This window comes from Lolium perenne, chromosome 4 (assembly GCF_019359855.2).
Source record: "Lolium perenne isolate Kyuss_39 chromosome 4, Kyuss_2.0, whole genome shotgun sequence".
In the NCBI taxonomy this organism is placed as follows: Eukaryota; Viridiplantae; Streptophyta; class Magnoliopsida; order Poales; family Poaceae; genus Lolium; species Lolium perenne.
The window spans coordinates 351,983,877-352,007,162 of NC_067247.2; positions in this window are offsets into that span (position 1 = coordinate 351,983,877).

Below are 23,286 nucleotides of genomic sequence, written 5' to 3' on the forward strand. Positions count from 1 at the left end.
AGGTCTACACATATTCAAACCAGGAAAATCATGTATCTACCCCCTAACCCTAATTAAACTCTGTCTTATGAAGTCAAGCATGCATGAAGAGAAGTGGTTTTTGGTTTCAAGCATGGAAATTTCAAAAACCCTCCCAAGAGCTACATATTGGAGTGACTAAGAAGGATAGATGCTTAATTTTTCATATTCATGTTTTAAACTTGTTTAAATCATGGTCAAACCTAGGATTTGACCAAGATTCAAATGGGCAAAATTTTAAAAAATGAAAAATCAAGGCACATAGTCTTCTTATTTTTGGTTTCAAACATGGAAATTTCAAAAACCCTCCCAAAGAGCTTCATTTTGGAGTGACTAAGAAGGATCCATAGGAAACTATGTACTAATACAGTATAATGATCACCCGAGTTATTAGAGCAACAAGTCTGTCACTTACGTGTGGTTCCCATGCGTGAGGTCCCACACTTCAGTGAGCACAAGTCACGTACGCTAGGTAGGCAAACTCCCAGCCATCTTCTTTGTCAAGAGAGAGGCATCAACTCTCTCTCTCTCTCTCTCTCTCTCTCTCTCCAATTATCCACCTCCGTTGGCTGCAGGTTTTGGCATGTCGTTTCTAGCTTAGCTCGTAGGCCATGGTGTGCAGGCTCTGTAGCCATGGCGATTTGGTCGCGCCAAGTGGTTCGTCCCCGGCTCCGACGAGGATCAATCCGGACGGTGCCTATTAAGGACCCGATCGCATTTCTTGCTTTCAGCATGGGGTCTACCATGTAAATCTTAGGGATTTAGACGTAATTTCCTGTTTATTTTGTGTCCTGCTGTAAACTGCGCTCTGATGCGTATTGGAAATCTGGGTCCTTCAGGATCGTTCGGTTGTCCCTCTAAAAAAAACATCTCTCTCATTCTCGGCCTTTCTCGCTCGCTCGCACCCCCTGCGCACTGACAACCCTGCACAACAGTCAACATCACCAGAAAAAGGATAGACACCATAAATAAGTGGGGCCCCGTGACTGCTCTCCCTTCGTCTCCTCCCGTGTGATCCCTCTTCCTCCGACTCCCGACCTTGCGGAAAAGAAAAATGAAATGAAAGAGTTTCACTGGACGGGCAAACACATGTGCTGCCTAGTAATAATAATAATAACGTAAAAAAATCGACCTACGAATCTATTATTAAATAAGCTAAACTAGGGTTTTGCCCAGTACTACGGATCAATTTCTGAAAATCCAACTACGGGGTTCGATTTTGGCCTGCTAATATAAAATTATATAATCCGAACTAGTATTCCTCTAAAAAATCATTTTGGTATGCATCGTTTGGTACTTTTCATAGCTAGAGTGCTTACTCCCTCCGTTAGCAAATAGTCTTCGTATGTCATATAGTAAGCATTCAAGTTGAAAAACAAGCTCTAGACATATTCAAACCAGAAAAATCATGTATCTACCCCCTATATATCCCTAAACCCTGACTTATGAATTCAAGCATGAAGAGAAGTAGTTTTTGGTTTCAATCATGGAAATTTCAAAAACCCTCCCAAGAGCTTCATTTTGGAGTGACTAATTAAGAAGCATACATGCTTACCTTTTCATATTAATGTTTTAAACTTGTTCAAATCTTGGTCAACAAACCTAGGATTTGACGAAGAATCAAATGGGTATAAAAAAATTAAAACCAAGGTCTGCTCATGTCATATAGTGAGCATTCAATTAAATTGATAAACAAGGTCTAGACATATTCAAACTAGCAGGAAAATCATGTATCTACCCCCTAACCCTAAACTCTACCTTATGAAGTCGAGCATGCATGAAGAGAAGTGGTTTTTGGTTTTCAAGCATGGACATTTCAAAAACTCTTATGTCATCTAGTAAGCATTCAATTAAGTTGATAAACAATGTCTAGACATATTCAAACCAGAAAATTTATGTATCAAGCTACCCCTAACCCCAAACTCTGTCTTATGAAGTCAAGCATGAAGAGAAGTACGTGGTTTTTTGGTTTCAAACATGGAAATTTCAAAAACCCTCTCAAGATCGAGCTTCATTTTGGAGTGACTGCGAAGGATACATGCTTAATTTTTCATATTCATGTTTTAAACTTGTTTAAATCATGGTCAAACATAGGATTTGACCAAGATTCAAATGGGCATAAAAATTCAAAAAAAAAAAATGAAAAACCAATGCACATAGTCATCTTATGTCATCTAGTAAGCATTCAATTAAGTTGATAAACAAGGTCTAGACATATTCAAACCAAAAAAATTCATGTATCAAGCTACCCCTAACCCCAAACTCTGTCTTATGAAGTCAAGCATGAAGAGAAGTACGCGGTTTTTTGGTTTCAAACATGGAAATTTCAAAAACCCTCTCAAGAGCTTCCATTTTGGAGTGACTACGAAGGATACGTGCTTAATTTTTCATATTCATGTTTTAAACTTGTTTAAATCATGGTCAAACCTAGGATTTGGCCAAGATTCAAATGGGCAAAATTTAAAAAAAAATCAAGGCACATAGTCTTCTTATGTCATATAGTAAGCATTCAATTAAGTTGATAAACAAGGTCTAGACATATTCAAACGAGAGAAATCATGTATCTACCCCCTAACCCTAAACTCTGTCTTATGAAGTCAAGCATGCATGAAGAGAAGTGGTTTTTGGTTTCAAGCATGGAAATTTCAAAAACCCTCCCAAGAGCTTCATTTTGGAGTGACTAAGAAGCATACGTATGTGCTTACTTTTTCATATTCATGTTTTAAACTTGTTCAAATCTTGGTCAAACCTATGATTTGACCAAGATTCAAATGGGTATAAAAAATGAAAACCAAGGTCTTCTTATGTCATATAGTAAGCATTCAATTAAGTTGATAAATAAGGTCTAGACATATTCAAACCAGAAAAATCATGTATCAAGCTACCCCTAATTAACTCTGTCTTATGAAGTCAAGCATGAAGATAAGTATGTGGTTTTTTGGTTTCAAACATGGAAATTTCAAAAACCCTCTCAAGATCGAGCTTCATTTTGGAGTGACTACGAAGGATACATGCTTACTTTTTCATATTCATGTTTTAAACTTGTTTAAATCATGGTCAAACCTAGGATTTGACCAAGATTCAAATGGGCATAATTTAAAAAAAACAAAAAATGAAAAACCAAGGCACATAGTCTTCTTATGTTATATTGTAAGCATTCAATTAAGTTGATAAACAAGGTCTAGACATATTCAAACCAGAGAAATCATGTATCTACCCCCTAACCTAAACTCTGTCTCATGAAGTCAAGCATGATGATATGTGGTTTTTGGTTTCAAACATGGAAATTTCAAAAACCCTCCCAAGAGCTTCATTTTGAAGTGATTAATTATGAAGCATACATGCATGCTTACTTTTTCATATTCATGTTTTAAACTTATTCAAATCTTGGTGAAACCTAGGATTTGACCAAGATTCAAATCCGTATAAAAATTTAAAAACAAAATAAAAAAACAAGGTCTTCTTATGTTATATAGTAAGCATTCAATTAAATTGATAAATAAGGTCTAGACATATTCAAACCAGAAAAATCATGTATCTACCCCTAACCCTAAGCATGTATCTCGTTGTTTGCGCTATGATACAATATCTACCTATGTTACACTAATCTCCTCTCTCCTACTTAATTAGCTACCACATCAGCAGTTTTGTGGGACCAATGTGTATGATACTAGCTATGATACTAGCACTATCATGTGGGTACCTAAATCTCGAGTCAAAGTTTGACACGAGACCGATGTGGACTTTATTAATGGTGGAAGGGAGTAACAATCATAAGCACATTATTATTATTGATTGAACAACATTTTATTTGATGTGCCATAAGAAGTTTAGAAACTCCTAGCCCCTGGAGGTGGCGTTTTGGCACACACGTGCATATGCACCGATTATTGGAAATAATAAAAAAAACAATTATATAAATGTTAAAAAAATCTGACATAAATTTTTTGGTATACATTGTGACATCCTATGTTCGTTCATAAGTTTTCGTGGAAAAACAACATTTTGTCTGGTGTGTACAAAAAAGGCAAAAAATGTACGTAGTCGTGTTCTGACATCAAAATTTGTCTTTTTTACAGGAGCCACATATTTTTTTTAAAAAACTTATGTACCAACATAAAATGTCTAGATATACATGTAAAATTTCAGTTTAGAATTTTTGGACACTTTGAAATGTGGATTCACATAATGGATTCCTCTACCTCGACCCCTTGGATTACCGAACAGGACTTACGGTACTACTAGTAGGGCCTACTATTTATTATTATTATTACCTACTGCAGGCAAAATTTAATCTCATCGAGCGGTAAAATTCCCCGCCAACGCCCAAATATCTCGCGCCGCAAAGTTTCAGATCTGCGAATATTTTTTTCCCTCAAAAGAAGGACTGCAAAATTCCCTTTTTCTCCTCTATCGCCCAGCTTCGCCCTAGTTTCGCCCGCAAGCCCTCAGAGAAACCGCTCCTCTTACCTACCTCCCACCTTCACGGCCGCCGCACCGGAAATTCACCGCCGCACTTCGCCGTTCAAGCTGCCACGGCTTCAAACCTCGAGGCTGCCCTATCCGCTTGATCTGCACCTACTCCGGCGTCCACCGCACCGTATCTCGTTCGCCGACTCTATCGACCACCGCACCTGACCAGCTTCGCCGACACCGACGTCCCCGTGCACTGCACATCATCTGCTTCACCGACCTTCTACTTCGGCCGGCGCGCTAAACACTTCATCGACCGCCCAGCATGTCCTTCTCCGACCCCCCAAGATCTGCTTCCCCGGCACCCACCGCAACGGTCCCCTCGCCGACCTCCACGTCACCCGTAAGAACGCGGAACACGTCTAAACGCCGCCCAGAAATAGGTAACCAGACATCCCTGCGCGTTTTGTTCTGTTAGGAGTATTGCAGCTGACTGTATTTCTGAATTCGTGCTAGTATATTTTTAACTTACAAGTTCTTTCGTTTGTAACCACCTCATCCTTTAGATTTAAACACGACGCATAAGTATTTTTTTCCGTGACCTAACCCACCCATTTGCTGAAACTCTACATGGTATCAGAGCCTAGGTTTCCTTCCTGCTAGTGCTAGCCGCCCCAAACAGTACCATACAAGTTCTTCCTTTGACCACAAAAACCACCGTTGAGATGTACAAATCCAGGCAGCGGGAGGCCGCATCAGGTGCTCTGCGTGGGTTGCGGCTATCACACACAGCGATGCGAGTTGTGTGAGATCGGTGGCTGCTCGCGCGGGGACAAAGAAGAGGGTCAAGATCGTTTTGGTTTAGAAAGGAGAGAAGAGGAAGTGAATCCGTGGCAGAGAGATCTGGATCCGTGCGAGGGGGAGATGTTGGAGGCGTGCGGAGTGGGCCGAGCCTTTGAGCGCAGGGCGGAGCCGGAGGTTGGTGCTGGACGTTGACCAGCGCGAGCCGGTCGATGTGGCCAGGTGCGGTCTGCTAGGTTGGCCAGGGCGCGCAGACGAGGCGCCATCCGAGTGGAAGTGAGGAGAAAATGGAGATGTGAGGCTGTGAGGATATGTTGTGATGGAGTTGATGAGGCTGCGATTGAGTCGTGATGGAGTTGATGAGGCTGCGGTTTAGTGGTGATGGTGATGGTTGTGGATATGTCCAGGGGAAAGGCATGCGTGCCTGAGGTGAGACTGGTTGAGGCCTGACCGGGGGATAGGCATGGGTGCTTGAGGAGTGGATGGTTGAGGCAGGAGTTGGCTGGGGGTTTGTGGGAGAGACGGAAGTGGTTAGTGGCCGGGCAGAGTGGAGAAGAGAGGCTGAGGACATTGAGGCGAGTGTGGATGGTTCTGCGGAACTTGTGTGGTGAGGCAGCCGGGGTTGTTGAGGATGTGTATGGTTAGGAGTTGTGCGTATCCCAGATGGTTGAAGCTGGATGTCTTCGACTAGCGATGAAGAGATGAATCGAGATGACAAGATGATGGAAAGTGCAATGCTGTCATGTATCCTAGGAGTTATGCTGAAAGTTCATTACTCGTAGTTGTCATATGTGTCATGTTGTTGCAAGATGGCCATGGTTGTTTACCCATGATCATCTTGAGGGGGTGTGTTGGACCATGAGTGAGTTTAGTAGTAGCGTTGTAGTAATATTGTATCCATTGTGAGGCCCATAGAGGCCCATATCCAGTGGTATTGTAACCCTAACTCAGATGATATAAATACAGAGTGTCGTGGTCTGAGTGACCTAACCCACCCATTCGCTGAAACTCTACAAAATATGAGCCACCAATCATGAGCCGTTGAATGCTCTACATGTCCACGATTGACAACAACAACAACACCACCAACAACAAAGCTTTATTCCCAAACAAGTTGGGGTAGGCTATACAAGTCCACCATTGACACGATTACAATTTCTCACTATTTGGCCGTAGGCTACTGCTCTAGTTACATCATGTTTGATATCTTTCTGCGATCCTGTATTACATGTTTATGCACGTCATAATGTTTCTACTACTGTTTGGTGTCAATTTAATTATAGCAAATCCTTGACTCAGAATCGTTTGTTGTTATTAAACGTGCGCAGGCACATCTTACACTCGTAAACGTAGAGTAAAGCTCGCCTATAATCATGTAAGTACCTGCTGTTTTTTGTATATTGCTTAATGCAAACTTCTATATCTTGGATCCTGTTTACATTTACAATTGGCCTCTCCTTCATGCGAGAGGAGAAACAGTGTGGCACCAGGTTCTTCTGCGCAAGTACCCGATGAGGTCCGTGTGACTCAAAAAAAGCTCACGTAAGTTCCCTGTTTTTTTTTTTTGGAATGTTAATTTACCTCCTGTGCGTAGTTCAATTGCATCATTTTCTGTATGTTGCACTACCTAAGTTGCCTAATGGAATCTAATAAAATATAAACAATGACCATATGGAACATTGCACACTGCCTTTGACCCATCTGGCATCCGGCATGCCTGGGTATAAGTTACATGATTTGGCTATGTTAAACAAGTCCTAAAATTCTGTTATGTTAATTTTTTGCCTGTTGCTTCATTGAGTTTGCCTGTTGTTCCATGGCTAGTGCATGAAGTTTGATAGAAATGATCCTAGCTGAAATGATGCACTTCGTGTTTTTTTATTGCTTTATTCCTAACCTAGCTTCCTATTCTACTTGAAACATGATTGCTTTATTCCTAACCTAGCTTCCTATTCTACTTGAAACATTGTGAAAAATAGTTATATTACTTGTTTAAATGTCTAGCTTTGTTTTTCTGAGTCCCATTGACATGATGTGGTATATCCATATTCAAATGATCTGGCTGTTTATATAATACGCTCCATGTTCAATTGCTTCATTCATTTTCTAGTAATCTACTAGTAAGTAGCACGTGCTTTGCACGTCACGACATATATAATTTTAAAATACATTTCCATATTTTATTTGATGTTGATAATTATTATTTTTTGCTAAAATTAGTCACAAAGCCTAAAGTTTGGCTTTTGAAAAACTAATACACCCTAAAAGAAGTAATGGAAGGAGTAATATGTGAGTTCATTACAATTAAGTTTTTTAGTCAGTATGAAATAGAAGTATACCCTAATACGAAAGTGACAAAACTTTTTCATGGACACCCCATTAGGATTATGTATATTTTTGTGATTAGAGTCGAGAATTTTTAAGGATCTATCTTACCTTTTGCGGCATGCATATTGCACGGCAAGACTATCTAATTTATATATTTCTACCATATTTTTTGAAATTTAAAATACATTATCCAATATCTATGTATAAATTTACTACCTCAATACTTTTTATGTGACCCACACATGGCCACCGTTAGATTTTATATCAAAACTGGGTTGTCATGGGGAAAAAGTTAGACCTTAATATGAGTAAATACGAAATATTAGTACTAAATTAATATATAATATTTTATCAGCCTTGGTTGGTGGACCAATGAACTTCGTATCTTCGAGCTTGAAGATGGTTCTTGTAACATAGTAATTGCTATTTGTTTTCCTAGCACAGAATTATATATCAATATCTTCACATAACCATGTACGATGAAGATGATATTTTTCATAACACAGTGCCAATGTAGACGATGGCTTGTGCTTCTATAAACTCCCAAAATAAAAATGTTTTCTTGAGTAAAACAAAAGAACGGCTGAGATTAAATGATACATGTTTGGTATTAGGGGTGAGATAGCTGAGATTAAATGATACCATGATACCCTTTCGGGGGATTACACTATTTTAAATTTTGAGGGTATATGAAAGCTAAGGCCCTGTTTGTTTGGGCTTCTGCTTCTGCTTTTAGAGCTTTTGAGGTCCAAAAGTAGCAGCCCAAACAAACACCAACAATTAGAAAAGCGCTTTGAAGAAGCGCTGTGCCTAAATGAACTAGCAATCCGGAAGTTGGGCGAGACCTGCTTCCCGAGCTTCTTCTGCTCCCGAGCGGCGGTGGACCAAAATGCCCCTAACACTTGCTGCTAACAACGAAAAACTGCCCGACGTACAACTCGCCCGCCCCTTCCAATCGTTCCCCGCCCGAGAGCCCGGTGCCCATTTTCCCCTTCTTCCTGTCCCGTTCAATGAAAGGATAGGGTTAGGGTTTCTGCCCGGCCGCCGTCGTCGTTCCGCCGGCATCGTCGCCCGATATCCGCCGCCGCCGTGCCGCAGTCCGTCCCCACTTGCAAGCTCGTCGGGAACGCCGGAGAGCATGGTGTAGGAGCTCCTGCAGCAGGGGCGCGCCTCCGCCGCGATAGCATGCGTGGCCCCATGGTCAGCCTCGAGGCCGAGGGCCAGGTCGACCGCCTCCTCTGCGCGTAGGCGGACAAGCAGGGAAGCGCGGCCTAGGAGGAGGACGCTGAGCAGGGAGGCGCGACCTAGGAGGAGGAATCTGAGCACGGCCGCCAGCGACAGGAGGTGCTCGAGGCGTCGCGGGGTCGTAATTTCTCATTCAGCAGACCGCCTGGAGCTGCTCTTCCATCGGTTGGTCCATCTTCACTCCGGCGCGAGGCTCTTCACTACCCGCTCGGCTGCTGCAGGAAATTCTTCCTCCACAGTTCCGTCCAATCCACAGTATTGAAGTATTGATGTACAGAGTAATTGGTAGTTTGGTATAGAGCATGGTGTTCATGCGATGCACTTTTATTTTCCTCTCCTGTACTGTATATGGTAGCTACCAGTTTCACATGACGGTGAAGATGAGAAGGATTTGACAATCCTATTCATATATATATTATTTTGGATGTCATCGTTTACTTCAAGCAATCAAGGCAATACTTCTGCAAAAATCCTTTTGTGCGCTATTTTGCAAATCTTACTTTTCAATATACAGTAGCATATTTTAGAGCTTAGAGCCTGCCCATTTAAAGCAACCTCGCTGATTAACAATCGACTGATTAATTCCTAAAATTAAGGTGATCGATCAATTAACGGTTAGTGAGATGTCTTGTGATATTGTTTACACTTTTTTAAAGCCGTAAAAACTTTAACTTAGAAGCCAAAAGCTATATTTAATTCTAAACAACACTCCAAAATATTCCGATACAAAAAGTGTTCAAAATTATTTTAGCAAAAAAGAAAGATAAATTGAAGTATTTTGGGGTTATTAAACATGATAATTATGTAATGAAACTATTATAAATAGCAAATTCGTTTCAAATCTGCATATATTCAACATCTTCAGCACTCAGGGCATTTCAGACATTTCAGTCCTAAACCAACAGCAGCAGCCATAAAAAGCACTTCAACCAGACATCAAATCTCTGCTTCCAACAGCTGCTTCTCACAGCTGCTTTTTCACAGCCCACCAGCTACAGCTGCTTCTCAAAAGCTGCAGCCCAAACAAACAGACCCTAAATCCTTAGATTTTGTTGGCAAGTGAATGTTTTCATTGGCCCTGTTATGGATTTTGCATTTCTATTGCCACTACTTGTACTGACATCTCGCTTCATTCTTGTTTAATTCGGTCCCGTTGGTACTCGAACCCGGGTGGGCTGGCTGTGCACTCGCAAGCCTTGCCACTGAGCTAGCACTCAGTTCTCAGATTAAGCAATGCCTCGTTATGCTTAATTTAAATGTTATGGCACTTCATACAAGCCATACAATTAATTGTTGCATTGACCTTCTACGTTGTCGAAGGCACTATCTGAGCATGCTTAAATCAATCATACATTATTTTCCTAATTGTATCCAATCCAACATGCACATGCTTTGACTGTATTTGGCTATTTGCTAGATTTCTTCTGTGCAGTGACCTGGCTTCGTTATTGGGCACATGATGTCTAGTTTCTTGGTTCATTGTATACATCATCGCCATGATCTACTCCCTCCGGTCCTTTTTAATTGACTCAAATTTAGTACAAAGTTGTACTAAAACCGAGTCAATTAAAAGAGACCGGAGGGAGTAGTTTGGTTTGTTCTAAGAGGCATGTGGCTTAACTGGTTTCTTTGTTATATCTGCCCATGGTTCTTTCAAAATTATGTCAACAGTGATGTTTGTTTGCCGTGTATTGTATTGCATTTTAACTTGTTTTGTCTTAGTTTCAGCCTGCAAACAAAGCTGTAATGTCAGTAGGGACAACCCATTTATCAAGTGTTGCGGTCATTTCACAGAGCAACAGTGACAGTGGCACGTGCTCTCATTGGTCCACTGAGTCCAGTACACCAACCGTTCCAGAAGAAATAGATGTACGAGGCTCTATTTTGGATTGCTTGCTATGTTATATCAGCTCAATGATGCTCTTGAAATTGGAGGTCTTTTATTGCATCATATGATGTTGTAACTTGTTTTATCTAAATTTCAGGCTTCAAATAAAGTTACAAAGCCAGAAGCAAGGGCCAATGCCTCAAGTATTGATGTTTCACAAAGCAGCAGTGAGAGTGCATATTGCTCGCATAGGCCCATGGTATCTATTGCTCAACTTAATCCGGCACAAAGAGATTTGGGGGATGCACTCCAAGAGGCAGTTGATATATTTGGGCGGGAAAACAAAGATGATGATGAAATAATTGCCAACACACGCCAAGAGATACATGAATTGAAAAATAGGCAAACTTTGACAGAAAATGTTCTAAAGAATCTCCTATGCACTTGTCATGGTAAGCCAGTTGTGATGTGTCTGGGAATTGAAGGTGTCTAAATAAACTTTGATTCTCGTTGTTCACCAAGTGGACTGCTTGATGCCAATGTAATTAATTACTGCTCCAAATTTCGTTCAAAATTTCCTGGTCTGTAATAATTGCAAATTTTGTTGTTGTACTAAAATTAGATATGTTCCATGTGGCTGCTGTATTTTGTGTGAAATAATATAATGATGTGTACTTCAATTAAACCATAAATCGGCTGCATGCTGAAAATTTGAATACGAGCGCACGTGTGAAGCTGTTTTACGCTCGTAATGCAATAAAGGCTGTTTCTTCGAAGACTATGAACATGGTAGCCCATTAATAATACCTTAATAATTATGCCTGCTAGCAAGATAGATGGTCCTTATTATAGTCAGGCATGCCAACTTGTATGATTAAAAGTAGTTCGTACACATTAAATCTACCATCTGCATTTTTCTTTGTAATAACTTTTCTTTTTACACAACTCAAAACTTGTCATGCTAATATGAAATTCGAGATGGCAATACATGGGAAAGATAAAGATATCTCTTTCCTGCGAAATGCTGGGTTTTGAAGCCCAAGTCCAAGTCTTTCTCTGCTCAAGTTTTGGAGGAACAACTCCAAGTAGAACGAGTTGCAACAGCTATGCTAAGAACAAAAGTTAACATGTTGAGATCGAGATTAGAAGCATGTGATGCCCTATTGCACGAGGCCAATCAAGTTCGTTATAATCTCCGAAAGACTTAGAAAATGCCATAGATAATTGGAGATGAACACTACATAGTGAGTACATTGGTCTTGTGAAATGTTTCCTTAGAATAAGGCACCATTCCTACTTTTGTTGGTGGATGCATTTATCTGCGGTTGGGATCAACTTGGTAGTTGTTCCTGTGGATGTTATATAAATTAATTGCATAGCCTTTTTCAATCAGTTCGAACTTAAATGGTATCATAGCCTTGGTCTCAAGTTTGAATTGTCGAACGCGTGGTTTAATTTAATCTCAGTCGGGCGGCAAAATCTCCCACCAATCCTGAAATATTTCAAACGCATTTTTGATTGGGATTAAGAAGATAGGGACATAGATCCAGTGCCCCCACGTTCACAGGGCACATCAAACTTGAGATTAAATTATGCGTTCTAGTTCTATACAAAACCCAGTAGGAGGTTGAGCGGCAGCGGCTAGGGTTTAGTGTGGGAGGAGATGATATGCGTACGCTCCTGTTTATATAGGTCGGAGGCACGCGACGGCCGCTGCACGCGTGGCATCGCCATTCGCAGAGGTAGGTGACGACGCGTGCCACCCGAGGCAACGCCATTTTACGCGACCGCAGACTGCCGAAGCGGCGCCGCTGAGAAGACGCATCGACGCTGGGTCACTGCCAAGCGGGCCCAACGAAACGTTCGCCAGACGCGAGCGGACACTTTACGCGTCCACGCAGCGTCCGCGCGACGGATCCGAGACACATATTTGGGCATGTTTGCGTCGCTGCGAATGGCCCAGTCACTATGCGTCGTCCCGCTGGAGTTTGTACCAGATACATTTTTGGCCCGGACAGATGCGCTCGGAACCGAAATCATCTTCTGTTCCCTTCTCTATTTCTTCAGGTTCGAGAGAACACAGCAGCTCTTCAGCTCTAAATCATGAATTCCCATCCCTTAAACGGCCCAATTAAGCGAAATCACATATGTGCGGGCCCGCAAAATCCTAAAGCGCCTATTACGCCGGCATATAAACAGCAACTAAATGGGCTAGCCCACTTACTTATTGGGCCAGCCCACTTGATTTACTGTGGACCCCACACTTTTATTGGGCCGGCCCACTTGCTTTAAGGTGGACCCCACCCACTACTGGGCCGGCCCACTAACTAGTTGGGCCAGCCCAATTGCTTTTGTGGTGGCCCCCACATACTAAATGGGCCGGCCCTTTAAGACGAAAGTGGGACCCACCTGTGTTTTTGGCCCGGCCCACTATCTTGTTGGGCCGGCCCACTTGCTATATGGTGGACCCCACATACTAAATGGGCCGGCCCTTTAACTGGAAAGTGGGACCCACCTGTGTTTTTGGCCCGGCCCACTAGCGTGTTGGGCCGGCCCACTTGCTATATGGTGGACCCCACATACTAAATGGGCCGGCCCTTTAACAGGAAAGTGGGACCCACCAGTGTTTTGGCCCGGCCCACTATCTTGTTGGGCCGGCCCACTTGCTATATGGTGGACCCCACATACTAAATGGGCTGGCCCTTTAACAGGAAAGTGGGACCCACCGGTGCTTTTGGCCCGGCCCACTGGCTTGTTGGGCCAGCCCATTTGATCAAATGTGGATCCCACGTACTAAATGGGCCGACCCGATAGCAGGAAAGTGGGACCCACATGCTAATTGGGCCGGCCCAATAACTTCTTGGGCCGGCCCAGTTGCTTTAATGTGGACCCCACTTTGTAAATGGGCCGGCCCGATACCAGGAAAGTGGGTCCCACATGTCTTGTGGGCCGGCCCTTTTGCCTGTTGACCGGTCAAACGAGTGCATTCGGCCCGACCCACATACTTAGTGGGCCGGCCCATTAAAGTTTTGACCAGTCAACCTTAGAGGTTAGGCCCGGCCCACGTAACTAATTGACCAACCCAGCTATATAGTTGACCGGTGATACGTCCAAAACGTATCTACTTTCCCGAACACTTTTGCTATTGTTTTGCCTCTAATTTGTGTATTTTGGATGCAACTAACACGGACTAACGCTGTTTTCAGCAGAACTGTTCTGGTGTCTCGTTTTTGTGCAGAAATCCAACTTTCGGGAAAATCCTCGGAATTTATGCAGAAGGCCCTATTTTCCCAGAGAACTGACGGAGCCAGAAGGACAAACCAGGTGGAGGCCCGAGGGCCCCACACCATAGGGCGGCGCGGCCCAGGGGGGCCCGCGCGGCCCTGTGGTGTGGCCCCTCGGCCGGCCTCCGACGCCCTCCTTCATACTATTTATCGGCCTCGACCTAAAAACGCACGGGGAGAAGTCGAAGTCGCCAGAAACCCTCCAGAACGCCGCCACATCGCGAAACTCCGTCGCGGGAGCCAGAAGTCTCCGTTCTGGCACTCCGCCGGGACGGGGAATTGGAGGAGATCATCGCCGCCATCACCGCCAACACCTCTACATCAACCAGCCATGTTTCCCCCATCCATGTGTGAGTAATTCCCCCGCTGTAGGCCGAAGGGGATGGTAGGGATTGGATGAGATTGGTCATGTAATAGCATAAGATTGTTAGGGCATAGTGCCTAGTGTCCGTAATTGGTACTTTGATGATATTGTTGCAACTTGTTATGCTTAATGCTTGTCACTAGGGCCCGAGTGCCATGATCTCAGATCTGAACATGTTATTGTTTCATCATGATATTCATTGTTTATGGTCTTACCTATAAGTTGTATACACATGTCGCTGTCCGGAACCGATGGCCCCGAAGTGACAGAAATCGGGACAACCGGAGGGAATGGTAGCGATGTGAGGATCACATGTGTTCACGGAGTGTTAATGCTTTGCTCCGGTACTTTATTAAAAGGAGTACCTTAATATCCAGTAGTTTCCCTTGAGGCCCGGCTGCCACTTGCATTTGGTAGGACAAAAGATGTTGTGCAAGTTTCTCATTGCGAGCACGCACGACTATATATGGAACACATGCCTATTGATTGCTTTGTACTTGGACACCGTTTTATCATTATCTGCAAATGCCCTGCTATGATTGTTACATGAGTTTCTCTCATCCATGCAACGCCCGTCATCCGTCCCCGTGCCAACAGTATTTTAATCCTGCTGTTTACTAAAATCACTACTGCTGTCTTTGTTACTCTGCTCATCGTTATTTCACTATCATATCGCTATAAAACTATTACTACTTGATAAACTCTTGCGAGCAAGTCTGTTTCCAGTGCAGCTGAATTGACAACTCCATTTGTTAAGGCTTCTAAGTGTTCTTTGTCTCCCCTTGTGTCGAATCAATAAATTGGGTTTTACTTCCCTCGAAGACTCGTTGCGATCCCCTATACTTGTGGGTCATCAAGACTATTTTCTCGGCGCCGTTGCTTGGGAGCATAGCTTTATTTGGAAGTTCACTTGGATTAATATTGTTCGCTGCAAATTCTCCATCATGGGTAAACCTCGCGATACTAAGATCGCCATATTACCATCCACTACAAGAAAAGGTACAATCCTGAGTACCTCCGCTACACTTGATTCACCATCTGTGATTGATAAACTTGTTTCACCGCCACATGCTTCACATGCGGGTACTTCTGCTGAATCTGAAAACTCTCATAATATTGATAATATTTCTGCTGTGCTTGATGATAGTGGTTCTTTGGGATCTTTTCTAGATGCTACAATTGCTAGGTCTAGACAAATTGAAAATACTGAAACTCCTAATGCTACTACACCTGTTAATTCACCTGAACTTGATTATTTTAGTGATGATCCTGATGAAGATTATGTGGAGCTTAATGATGATTTTATTGAAAAATGCAATGCTACTATCGATGCAAGAAAAATTAAAAAGTTGCTTGCAGAACATGCCGTTAGATATAAACTTGTCTCCTGATCCTAAGTTTGCCACATCTCCTATAAACATTAAGGATAAAGATTATGATTTTTCTCTTGATCTATCTCATATAGCTATTGTTGAGAAAACACCCTTTTGTGGTACTGAAAAAGAAAGTCTTGTTGAACACATGACTGAGTTATCTACTCTAAGTAGCTTGTTTTACGATGATGTCAAGATGCGTACTTACTTTGTTGCTAAAATCTTTCCATTCTCATTAAAGGATGACGCTAAAACTTGGTATAATAATTTGCCACCTAATTCTATTAAAAGTCCGAAAGAATTGCTTGATGTTTTCTTCCGTAAATACTTTCCTGCTAGTGCTCAACATATTGCTTTGCAGAGAATTTATAATTTTGACCAGGGAGATGAAGAGAAATTGCCTGAGGCTTGGGCGAGATTTTGCTCTCTTATTAGAGCTCGGCCTGATCATGATTTGGAAAAGCATGATTTACTTGATATATTTTATAGCGGACTAACCATTGAGTCTAGGGCATACCTGGATAGTTGTGCTGGTTGTGTTTTCAGGAAAAGAACTCCAGACGATGCTGAAGAATTATTGGCTAAAATAAGCTGGAATCATGATGATTGGACTACGCCTGAACCAACTCCAACGCCAATATTGAAGAAGAGGGGTTTAATTAAATTGAATGATGAAGATATGAGGGAAGCCAAGAAGTCTCTCAAGGAGAAAGGTATTAAATCTGAAGATGTGAAGAATCTACCTCCTATAGAAGATGTATGTGAGATAATTCCCCCTTCATCCATGATTGAGGTAAACTCCCTTCAACGATTTACTAGGGAAGATATTCCGTATTCGAAACCTCCTGCACAATGCTTAGATGAGTTTGATAATTATATTGTTAAGCAAGAAAATTTTAATATGAGAGTAGAGAATCATTTAATGGAAAATTCTCGAGCTATTAGTGAATTGCATGATATTGTAGAGAGAACCTCCAATGATGTTAAGATGCTTGTTAAACATTTTCATATGATTCAAACGCAAATTGATCAACTCACTAAAGTGCAAAATGACTTGTTAGGGAATAATTCTAAAGAGAAACATGCTTATGAAGTAACAACTAGAGGTGGTGTCTCTACCCAGGATCCTCTATATCACCGAAGGGCATCCCAAAAGAATTGAACAAGATTCTCAACGCATTGAACCTAGTGCTCCTTCTAAGAAGAAAAAGAAGAAGAAACATAAAACTGTTGTAGAATCCTCTGAACCTGCTAATGATCCTAATAGTATTTCTATTTCTGATGCTGAAACTGAAAGTGGTAATGGACATGATAAAGATAATGATAATAATGATGCTCCTGATAAAGAAGAGGTTGAAGAAGAACCTGAAAAGCATGCTAAAAATAAAAAGTACACTAAAGAAGACTTTATTGCTGAGAAACATGGTAATGAAAGGGAACCTTAGGTGCAAAAGCAAATGCCTTTTCCTGCTAAGAAACTAAAATCAAAGGAAGAAGAACACTATAATAAATTTTGCGATTGGATGAAACCTTTATTCTTGCAAATTCCTTTGACTGATGCTATTAAATTGCCTCCTTATTCAAAGTATATGAAAGATATTGTTACTAACAAAAGGAAAATCCCCAATGAGGAAATTTCCACTATGCTTGCTAATTACTCTTTCAATGGCAAAGTGCCAAAGAAGTTGGGCGACCCAGGTATACCTACTATTCCTTGTTCTATTAAGAATAATTATGTTAAAACTGCTCTATGTGATTTGGGAGCCGGTGTTAGTGTCATGCCTTTTTCTCTTTATAAGAGACTTTACTTAGATAAGTTGATACCTACTGATATATCTTTGCAAATGGCTGATAAATCTACTGCTATTCCTGTTGGTATATGTGAGGATGTTCCTGTTCAAGTTACTACTAACTGCTTGATATTAACTGATTTTGTTGTGTTGGAAATGCCTGAAGATGATAATATGTCTATTATTCTTGGGAGACCTTTTCTTAACACCGCAGGGGCTGTTATTGATTGCAATAAAGGAAAGGTTACTTTCAATGTTGATGATAGGGAGCATACCGTTTATTTTCCCAAGAGGATTGAGAAAGCGTGTGGAGTTAATACTATTTCTAATGTGAGAACTATCAAAGTGGGAACTATCGATTGTCCTATATATGAGCCTAAGGAAGAATATCAAACTCTCGTGATTGGATCCATATCAATACAATTCAAGGTAACATGATTGATTTGAGGTTTATTTCTTCTTATGCTATGTAAAATTTATTTGGTGACAAGACTTGATCAACCTTGTTATAGAATACTTTTTATATGCATAGAGGGGGTAAACGACATCTCTTTCTTCCTCCACTTGCTCTAGTTGCTGTAGCACTTTTAATTTGCAAAGTTCCTTAGTTAATCGAAGATTTCAAAAATTTTCCTGGCCAGTAATAATAAATTAAATACCCAGAAATGTGCATTTTTCAAAGTTTTCAAAAATTCACAAAAATTATACCGTTGGTCCTATTTTTCGACGAGGCACCTGGGAGCACCAGAGGATGACCTGTGGGGCACCAGAGGGTGCCACACCACAGGCCGGCGCGGCCAAGGTGGTGGGCGCGCCACCATGTGGTGTGGGCCCCTCCTTGCCCCACTTTGCCATCTCTTTCTCCCAACACCTTCTCTCTCCCAAAAAAACTCGTACCAAGTTCCTCTCACTCGCGTTTTTGCTCCAGAGCTCCAGATTTCTCGATCTCTTTGCTCAGCCCAGATTTCTTGCTGAAATTTGGCACATTTGCTCTTTGGTATGTGACTCCTCCACCCATCCAAGTAGAATTTTGTTTGGTTGAGTATATCTTGAATATTTTGCTGCTGTAGGTAACATGTTTAGTGAGCTTGCATGCTTGTTCTAAGTGGTGGAAACTAGTTTTGATGCATGATTAGTACTCTAGCAAGTTCCTATGGTAGTTTCCCTCAATTATATGTCACCAAATCAAATTTTTATATTGTTTGTTGAAATTTCAGAAAATGGAGTGGAATAGATATCACTTGAACCAGCAAGAATTGGAAGTCCAACAAGTTATGAGAGTCAATCGTGAAGAGGGAGTATACCCCTCTTACTACCCGTGTGCGGATTTCATGAGAAGCGCGGGAATACTTGAAGATGTTCAAAGTCTAATTTCTCGTGCAGGGCTGAGTGACTTTGTTGAAGGAGAGCCAAGACAATATGCAAAATTAACTATGTCTTTTGTGCAGGACTTCAAGTTCAATTGGTCGCGATCTAACCCCACGGTCCAGTATAAAATTTACAATAAAGCTGTCAACTTGCCATTCAGTGATTTTTGTGCAGCAATTAGAGTACCGCAATGGGGGTCATGCGAGAAGATAAGGGGATCGCCGCAAGAACTCTTGGACCTCTTCAAGATGATTTGCGATGGAAGGAGTTTCTCAGGGGATAATGGTAAAATCACTAGTATTCAGCTCCCGGCTATCCGCTACTTTGCCTATTTTATTACCAAATGCGTTCTTGCTAAAAAGATTGGTGGTAAACTTTCTATCCCGGATTTGGCTTTTCTAGCTGCGGCACTGCAAAGTAGTAGGACTTATAATTTGGGGGCATTAATAGCTTATAGACTTGCTAATAACTGTGAGAAAGGTGGAATTTGTGGAGGTCCCATCGCCTCTCGTTTACTAGCTTTTCATAATGTAGAACCTCATCATTTTGATATTCCATTCCCCATAGAAAAACTTGACATAGCCTCTATGATTAAACATGAATTTGTTTCAGATTCCTCCAACTTGGGTAACCTGTTTTACAAGATGACATTTTATAAGAAAGTCTGGAGAATAACTAAGAAAACTGAGAAACTAGTAAGATTGCCTGCGCCTGTTCTGTCTAACCTTGATTCCAGGGGAGATTGGTCGGTCACAGAAGGTGCACTGGATGCACACATAGAGAGAGGAGGTCAACATGCAAGGGACGACACGGAGGTCGAGGAGCACCTCGACTCATCATCCGATGCAGCAAGTTCCTCGCATCAACATGTTGGATATGTGGAGCCTCCACGCTTTTCTTCTGCACAGGAACTTTACTATGATTACTCCATGAATTACCCACCGGCGAGGAACAACGATCCTCGTTGGGGTTGAACTCCACTTAGGCCAACAGCCTAAGCTTGGGGGGAGGTATACCGGCATCACTCATTCTTTGCATATTATGGTTGCTGGATACTTGTACATACTTATTTTGTTCGTTTGAGTGGTTTTCTAATGAGAGGAGGATAATATTTGGGGAAGTGCTGCCTGAAAACAGATTCTGGACTGTTACTAGAAAAATTCGTACGCACAGCCAGAGCTTTATTTTGAGCTGCCAATTTTTGTGCAGGTTCCCCAGGTTGTTATCTAACTTTCATTAGTTGAACACTTTTCGAGCTGAGCAACGTAAGATTTTTGTAAAAATCGATTTCTGTACTGCTGTCAGGTTTTGGCAGATTTCTGCCATCTCGCTTTTCTGTGTTTCTTTTAGTTTGCTATTTCTTGTTTTTGCTTTGTTTCCTTCCCAAAACACAAAAAGACCAAAAATATTCTGTTGTTTCTCTTCACCATTTGTTTGCTTTGGTTTCTTGCATTTGTTTCGCTTTATTTGCTATTGCTAGTTTGCTATAAGAAAACCCAAAAAGATTTTGCTTTGTTTGCTTGTTTCCTTTTGTTCTTGTTTCTAATTTGAAAACACCAAAAATATTTGCTGTTCTTCTTTGGTTTGTAAAGTTCATTATGAGTTCAATGGTCTTCGGTGGCTGGAGCGTGGTTTTCATTTCATATTATCCAAGCTGCACAAGTGAAAAGGCAATAATGACGATCTACGACAATTGGATTGTGGTGAGAGGCTGGTATGAACTCTATTTGTTTTCATTTTTGTACATATACTCATCCATGTGAGCATGCTTAGTTGGTTCATGTGAGGTATATGTTATTTGAGAAAGTCTAGTAGTTTATGATCTCTCATGATTAGCTCCAATCTATTAATATGAGTAGCATGTCATGGATGTTTGCTTGCATTGTTTTATTCATAAGTAAGTATGGCATTGTGGTATCCTCCTCTGAATAATTCATTTATATCGACTTGGCACATGCTCACGCATGCATATGACTGAACAAAAAGTCAATTAAGCCTCGATGATCTATATTGCTTCAGAGTTCTTGTATCACTTTTATGCCTCCGTTAATTTATTTTGCCGCAAGCATGATTATGACAGTTACTGCTCTCTTGATTTGTCGCTCCCTAGTCTATTGCTAGCCTTCACTTGTACTGAGCGGGAACGCTGCTCGTGCTTCCAAACACCTGAAAACCAAGTTATTCCAAAGTGTCCACCATAAATACCTATGCATGGCATTTCAAACCATTCCAAGTAAATTCTCATGCGCTACCTTTAAAATCTTCAAAATGCTTCTCAATTTGTGTTTATGTTTCATAGCTCATGAGGAAGTATGTGGTGTTTAGCTTTCAACCTTGTCATTTACTTTTGACGGACTCTCATATGGACTAGTGGCACATCCGCTTATCCAATAATTTTGCAAAAAGAGCTGGCAATGGGATTCCCAGTCCCGAATTAATTAACTTAAATAGACACTCCTCCATGGTTTGTGATTGTTGGACGGCACCGAAGGATTCGGTTAGCCATGGCTTGTGTAAGCAAAGGTTGGGGGGAGTGTCATCATCATAATAAAAATAAAATAAAAAGGCACTCCTTCATGGTATGAGATTGTTGGCAGGCACCCGAGGATTCGGTTAGCCATGGTTTGTGAAAGAAAGGTTGGAAGGAGTGCCACATAAATATGCAATAATTCATGGGAGCCGCTCTTGAAAGTCCGGTTGGCGAGGTAGTTGGTGTACCCATTACCATTCGTTGACAACAACAAACACCTCTCAAAATAATTTTACTCCTGTCTTTATAAAAATGAAAAGCTCTAGCGCATGTTAATCCCTGCTTCCCTCTGCGAAGGGTCAATCTTTTACTTTTATGTTGTGTCTCCATTATTTCTTTGAGCACTATCTTGAGAGCACAACTGTCATTCTTAGTATAATATGCTTGTCTCAAAATATGATTGATTGTGGTATAACTTTGATGCATTTATCTTTTGACAATCACTACTTCTAGTCTTTTTATGAACTCCGCAGGTGCCCGGGCATTTATGTTTTGCCAACCAAATACAAAGCGAGATACCACTTTATCATACTCTCTTATGAACATTGCAATCCTGCTTATACACATGATTCATGATGCTTATTATTAATTGTTGGTACCTCTCCATGATTGACATAGCTGTTAGATGATCTTATTTGCATGTATCTCATTATGAATTGCTTAAGTATTAGCCATAGCATGAGAATATATACATCATATGAGCAAATGTGTTCGTGAAAGTTCTTTTATCGCTCCGATTGTTAACTGAATTGCTTGAGGACAAGCAATAAGCTAAGCTTGGGGGAGTTGATACGTCCAAAACGTATCTACTTTCCCGAACACTTTTGCTATTGTTTTGCCTCTAATTTGTGTATTTTGGATGCAACTAACACGGACTAACGCTGTTTTCAGAACTGTTCGGTGTCTCGTTTTTGTGCAGAAATCCAACTTTCGGGAAAATCCTCGGAATTTATGCAGAAGGCCCTATTTTCCCGCAGGAACCGAGAGCAGAAGGACAAACCAGGTGGAGGCCCGAGGGCCCCACACCATAGGGCGGTGCGGCCCCGGGGGGGCCCGCGCGGCCACGTGGTGTGGCCCCTCGGCCGGCCTCCGACGCCCTCCTTCGGACTATTTATTGGCCTCGAACTAAAAACGCACGGGGAGAAGTCGAAGTCGCCGAAACCCTCCGTAACGCCGCCACATCGCGAAACTCCGTCGCGGGAGCCGAGAAGTCTCCGTTCCGGCACTCCGCCGGACGGGGAATTGGAGGAGATCATCGCCGCCATCACCGCCAACGCCTCTACATCAACCAGCCATGTTTCCCCCATCCATGTGTGAGTAATTCCCCCGCTGTAGGCCGAAGGGGATGGTAGGGATTGGATGAGATTGGTCATGTAATAGCATAAGATTGTTAGGGCATAGTGCCTAGTGTCCGTAATTGGTACTTTGATGATATTGTTGCAACTTGTTATGCTTAATGCTTGTCACTAGGGCCCGAGTGCCATGATCTCAGATCTGAACATGTTATTGTTTCATCATGATATTCATTGTTTATGGTCTTACCTATAAGTTGTATACACATGTCATTGTCCGAACCGATGGCCCCGAAGTGACAGAAATCGGGACAACCGGAGGGAATGGTAGCGATGTGAGGATCACATGTGTTCACGGAGTGTTAATGCTTTGCTCCGGTACTTTATTAAAAGGAGTACCTTAATATCCAGTAGTTTCCCTTGAGGCCCGGCTGCCACCGGCTGGTAGGACAAAAGATGTTGTGCAAGTTTCTCATTGCGAGCACGCACGACTATATATGGAACACATGCCTATTGATTGCTTTGTACTTGGACACCATTTTATCATTATCTGCAAATGCCCTGCTATGATTGTTACATGAGTTTCTCTCATCCATGCAACGCCCGTCATCCGTCCCCGTGCCTACAGTATTTTAATCCTGATGTTTACTAA